The 6,591-nt window shown below is 39.6% G+C and overlaps 1 pseudogene; it reads left to right on the forward strand.

Moving 5' to 3' along the window:
• Positions 1-2,885: 2,885 nt before the first annotated feature.
• On the forward strand, positions 2,886-4,319 carry LOC140948582 (neuropeptide Y receptor type 2-like; annotated as a pseudogene).
• The last annotated feature ends 2,272 nt before the right edge of the window (positions 4,320-6,591 follow it).

The raw sequence follows: 6,591 nt of genomic DNA on the forward strand, positions 1-6,591 counted from the left end.
TTTGACAGCCTTTTTTATTTCAAATCTTTCCAAAATGCTTAAGTTTGCCGCTAAGTGCGAAAAGAAAAACAAAACGATGCATCAGCTTGTTAGTAAAAAACGTTTGTTAAAGGAGCTGTGTCTCGAAATTCAGCCAAATTAGGTAATTACAAAACGCCCGTTAAATTAAGAGAAACTTAAAAATAAGCGCTTAAAACATTAAAGGAAGGTTAAAGTAACACAACTGAACAGATACAACAGATGCTACGGATGGGCAAAACTGACGAAGATTTACACGGATTGAAATTAGGGTTTTTGAAAACTGTTCAGCCTAACAGTTTTTCAAAGTTGATTTCTGCTGTTTGCAACTTCAAAAATAGTGCTCAGGAGACTTATTTGTTTGTCTCGAAAATTAGGGTTTTTGAAAACTGTTCAGCCTAACAGTTTTTCAAAGTTGATTTCTGCTGTTTGCAACTTCAAAAATAATGCTCAGGAGACATATTTGTTTGTCTCGAATCTCTGCTTGTGTCATTTACACCGTGGCATCTGTTGTTTCTGTTATGTTTCCTAACCTTCCTTTAAGTTTTTAAGAGGTTATTTTACGTTTCTCTCTTGATTTAACTAGCAAATTTTGTAATTTTCTAATTTGGCTGAATTTCGTGACACAACTCCTTTAAGTAAGCTTAAATAGAAAACAAATAGCTCCGATAAAAGCACAGCTAGTTTAGTTTACGTCTAGTTCTGTTTTTCCCCTTCCGCTGTTGTTTCTGTTGTTTAGCCGGCCGGCTCTCTACAATTCTCTTCATCGACAGAGAATACACGAAACTATTCTAGTCCAGAATTTCCGAGTTTTTCACTTTTTTAGGCGAAAAGCTCTTGAGAAAAACGTTTCTCGTTAAATGTCTGCGAAGCAATCGCAAAGCGAAGGCCCTGTAAGCTGCAAGCGTCTATAAAAGGCGGGAAATTTGGCGCGAAACTCACACCACAGTCTGTGACTTCTGATTGGACGTATCCGTTTTCTCAGACGTGAAAAAAGTTGTTTGCAACTTGTTTGTTGAGGAGATGACTACGCCCACAAAAAATGCAATTGTATGGCTTTATCACATTTTTATCGACGATCCTCATCCTTCGTAAGATTAATTTAGTGATTTCCAGGACTGTTCTTTCTTATGAAAAATGGCAGAGCATTAAGGGGTAAAAGGTACCCGCTGATCGTATACACTGTATTTTGGCACGCGCGTCCGCATATAGTAAATGCTTGAATTTTCGCTAGTTTCGCTTAATAAATATTTTGACGTCGAGAATGGGGAGGGAGCTTATTTTCGTCTTCGGGATTTCAGCCTCAAGATTGCTTTTTCTAAATCTAGTACAGTAACTTTATGTTGTATATAGCCGCCCCGAGCTAGTCACCGTCAGCGTTCAGACTTTATTACCCGCGGTCAGGAGCCTGACGCAGTACGTCCACCAGAAAGTGCAGTCCATCTCTTCATTTCACATGAAACACTAAGATATCTCGAGAATGAACCAGTATTTTTTTAAGACCTGAAAAAGTTTTTCAGAAATTTATCGAAAGAAAACTCTTGCTTTCTTTAACTGAGTTTCGAATCCATTATTCGCCATTTTGTGCACAAGTCTTCTACCATGTCTTCTTCATTGTTGTGTTACTCATGATTAATTTCGTCGAAACTATTGGATATATTTCTGGTTACTTCAGAGTGTGTGAGGAGAAGATACCCAAAAAGTGCCCTTCGTAGCAAAAGTTTTCGTATTTCCCTTCACACATTTTTTTCTTGCTGTCGCTCTAACTTGCCGAATTTGGCGCTTTGCTTCCCTGACTGAGCTTGCAGACAAAGGAAGTGGTCTCATACTGTTTTCCACGAAACTGAGCGCCGTGGACTGTTTTTTCAAATGGCTTGTCTGCAGATTTTTTTAATTTTTTTTCTCCTCAGCAAACTTCCGGATCGAAACATTATTTGCATCGACAGTAAAAAAAATTGAACTCTTTCAATAGATTAGCAACCGGAAAAAGAGGACAAGGAAAAAGATAAAACTTTAGCCATAAAAAATAAGCCAGTTAAAGCATTGTGCAGTTATCGCATGATTCTCAGCACTAATGAAAGCCGTCCAAGATCAACTTGGTTGTCGTTAGAAGAAAATTTCCGCTTTACGTTTTGCAGCTGAACTAGCAATCTCGACCAGCGACAGTCATTAAAAAGTGACTAAGTGACCCACAATCAAGATAAATATAATTATTCTGCTGCTCAAATAAGCAATCTTCAAACTTAATTCGATTTACCACTGGATCCAATCGATCGTTCGAAATAAGGGCTTAAAATGGAAATAGATTCTTCAAACAACCATAACTCCGATCTTAACAGTACACAACTGGGAGGATGGCAGAAATTGAGCGCTGGATCCAACAGCAATGGAGATTTGCTTTCGTTTTTACTAACTAAAGCTGACATTCTGACATGTTTACAAAACTGTGACATAAGTGCACGACTAGTATTTAAAGAAACTAAAATAAAAGTGAACAATTACTATTAATCTTTATCAGTTTCACACTGCTTTAAGTCTCTTTTCTTTTTGCGGTGGAGAAAACAGGGAGCTTTGAAATAGTGCCCGGCGGCAAGGAAACCGTCCTGCGATTACGGCAATTAAGTGCCTCTTAAGAAAACTAGGAAATAGATTTCATCCAGATTAATTGAAGTCTAATCGAAAGGAGAGATAAGACATATCATTTAGCGTCTAGATCTTCCACGCGCTGGCTGTCTGTTACTTGCGTCGTATCATTACGAGAACACCTAAACTTAAACTGGGAGTTCCCGAGCCCGGCTGCCGGTCTGAGTTCGCACTCAGTTAGCGCTCAAACCCATCTAAAGCTGAGAAAGCCTAGAACCTTATATGCATACGCGAAATCAATGGCTTTAAAGGCAAACACGACGAATGTCAGCATCCAAACGTTGGTAAATAGCACCTCCAATTTAAATGGCTCGAAGACAGGTTTAGAAGAAAGTCAGCCAACCGCCTTCACAATCGCCCAAGTCATTGCCTACTATGTCATGATTCTTCTATCCTTGATCGGTAACACAGTGGTTATCAAGGCTGTTAGAAGAATTAGAAAGAAAATCACAAGAAAAGTACACTACATTTTTATTGTCAACTTATCTGTGGCAGATCTACTCTTTGCAGTAGAGAACATCCCTTTAACATATACATATCTATTGATGAATGGAGCATGGAAAATCGAAGGTTTATTTGGGAAAATTTTGTGCCGGCTAGATCTTTTCCTATCCTTGATTCTCATTTTGACCACAAATTTAACCATTCTGGCTATCGCTGTGGAGAAATTTTGCGGTATATTTTTCCCAATGAGGACATTTATCTCAAGAAAACGGTCTTATGTAATCGTCATGTCCACCTGGGTTATTGGTGCGCTCTACGCGTCTCCTTTGCTCTGGTCAAACTTTGCCAACCTCGTTCTTCATCCTGACGGAAATTTTAAATGTTTTTTTCTTTGCTTCCAGTGCGAAAAAGTTGTACAGTGGTTTATTGTGCAAACAGTACTACTGGCCACTGGGTTCGTAACGACTCTCATTCTGTACTCTGCAATTGGGATTAAAATTTGGCTTGGTAAAACGCCCGGGTTTCGCCTTGACGAAGTAAAACGCAAAGGAAAAGAGAAAAAATTACAGAGCGATAAAAATGCTTGCAATGTTGGTGGTCGTATTTTACATTTCCTTCATACCATTTTGGATTTTTCAGATTTCAATTTATTTCAGCTTTCATGAGAGTCTTGGATCAAACTATGGTCAAATTTCTGCATTCCTCATGTACTGTAACGGGGCCATCAATCCACTCATTTACAGTGTTTATAACTTGGACATTCGCGGGGAATTTAAAGCCTTGCTTAAGTGTAGAAGACCAATTGAAAGGCCATCAAGCTTCACGACATTTAGGACCAGAAGACAAACTGAAGAAGTGCAACTAAGGAACTTGTCTCGACTGCAGTCACCCAGGAAAGCTGATGAACAATTGAACTCTGTTTACATTGCCCGTCACTTCGAGGACTGACTAAGGAAATTCAGTTTATTTTTATTTACGAGGACGAGCGTTTGTGTTCTAATCATAGCTGAAAAATATTGGAGCGGATCTAGCTAGCGTGATAGCCCAGTTACCTAGGAAAAACTGATGAACAATTTAACTCTGTTTACACTACACGTCACTTCGAGTACTGACCAAATAAATTCAGTTAATTAATTTTCATTCACGAGGATGAGCAATTGTGTTCTAGTCACGGCTGGAAAATATCGGTGGGGCGCTCAAAAGATAGCCCAGTAAGCAAGAAACTGACTGATAAACAATTTAACTCTGTTCACACTACGCGTCACTTCGAGTACTGACCACGAGAAATTCGGTTAATTTTCATTTACGAGGCCAAGTGTTTGTGTTCTAATCATAGTTCGAAAATATCGGTGGCGCTCACGTGATAGACCTTCTTCACTCTAAAGAACTAAGGTCTGACGCGCGAAACCTTCGAGCATTTGAATCTATACGCTAGCCAAACACCCGAAACTTTGTTTGAAGTGCAAACAGAAAAACTAAAAACTTGCAAACCAAGCAAGGCCATGCTAAAAAGATGCTCGGTAATGGGCTTCTGTCATAAGGCGTTTACAAAGCAGCATGGTTAAGTAAAATGAGAAGGCGCACACCAGCCAAAGGTCAAAACGGTCGGAGCTTATCCTGGTTTCATTAGCATGAAGCATGCCTAGGAGTATTGCTACTCCTCCCCTGGACGGAATACTAGTTCATCACAGGGTTACCCCCCAGCAGTATGTCGCCGGTACTCATTTATACACTCGGGTGAAGAGAGTGGAGTAAAGTTCCCGAGTCTAAGGTGAATGCCACGGGGGAGGCTTGAACCCCGGACCTCCAGATCCGGAGTTCAAGGTGTCAAGCGGTCGGCCAAGCACGCCTCCAAACACAAATCAACATAGGGACCTAAATATGTCAGTAGCAACTTCATAGCGGGTTCTGAGCATCTTCTTTGGGAGAGAGTAACTTTGAGCAGCTTTTCTGAAGATGATTTTATTTGGTTCGGCATTTTGAGATATATCAAAACCAAATGTTGCTCTTTTTTTTAATTTTTTAACATTTCCTGTGGACGATACTACAACTAAACTTAGGAACCATCTTGCAAGTCTAAATACGCTGTTTTGTAGAGTTGGGTATCCTGTGATGATTAATTCCAAATATAGATGTGCTGCGTCAGAACCAAATGGGGCACAATACGTTGTCTTTTTCCAGCGACGAAGAAAGAGTAATCACAGTGATGGCCCTAATAAGATTGCAAATTGATCACCTGAATTTCGGAGCCTGAGCAAACATCAGTTTAAACCAATATCGATCGGTTATAGGCATCAATTTTTGAGAGCAAATAATTTATTCATCGTTTGGCATACTTTGGAGGCACTTTTCGGCAATTTTCGTCGGACACTTGGTATAGGCCTATTTTTGGCAATTAAATGTCACCTGAAGAGTCTGAATTGCTGATACAGATGACCTGCATTGCAAAATGGATTACCCGAAATAATCTTCCATTCAATCAGCCGGTTAAGAAATAGTATCAATCAGCAAAGCACGACCTTAGATTGTCATTAAAGTAATGTGATGAATTAACTTCTACATATTGCATCCTTATCTCGACGCCTTTTATCGTAATACACAATTATGTAAAAGTGCGGAAGATTTTTTCAAAAAGCTCAGTAGAGCTTGCTTAAAATCCTCCGGCCTTATGTTTCTTGAAAACTATTATCTTATGTTAAGCCTAAGAAATTTGATGTAAAGGATGTAAGGCAAATAAATAAATTTCATCTTATTTTATCTACGATCCCGCTAATAATAGAACGGATCTAAAACCAAAGCAACGGTATTAGGGACGGACCATTAGAAAAGTTATGGGGGGCGGGGGGGGGGGGGAATTTTTGAGCCGCAGGAATTTTTTTTCGTTATCAAATTCCTTGTACAATTTTTTTTTTAGGCCGTAGCATGAATATTTTTTAGGGTTAATTGGCGTGCATGAATTTTTTTCATTTAAAGTTCCCTTGCGCGCTTTTTTTTTTTTGTACTTCGCCCCCCCTCCCCCCCCCCATAAGTTTTCTAATGGTCCGTCCCTTATTTATAGGCTCATTTTGAGATAATCAACGTGGCATCCTTGAAAAGACACAAAAAATTTACTCTGTCTGTAAAGAACTGGGAAGCAAAATTAACCGGTTGACTAACTTGTCATGCCAACCCCACCCCACCCTCCCCTCCCGTATAATATCAAGTTCTAAACAGGCGCCACAGGCCGTTAAAGCTGTCGATCTTTATTTCATCCATGGTCCCCGTGAGTCAATGTAAAAGGACCGATCACATGATTATTAAACCATGTTACTCCACCGTAGTTAGTGAAGGGGACTATCAGCCAACGAAATATGTTAAGGTTCCCTTCTTCAGATCAGAGGCATCACTTTGTGTGCTTAATGACTTTTTACCCGCGAATATGAAGTGTCTGTCACCTTACAAACGGAATTGTAAACCGGCATTTTCGCTAAAACTAAAGAAAAGTCA

The sequence above is a fragment of the Porites lutea genome, chromosome 9 (assembly GCF_958299795.1).
Source record: "Porites lutea chromosome 9, jaPorLute2.1, whole genome shotgun sequence".
Classification (NCBI taxonomy): Eukaryota; Metazoa; Cnidaria; class Anthozoa; order Scleractinia; family Poritidae; genus Porites; species Porites lutea.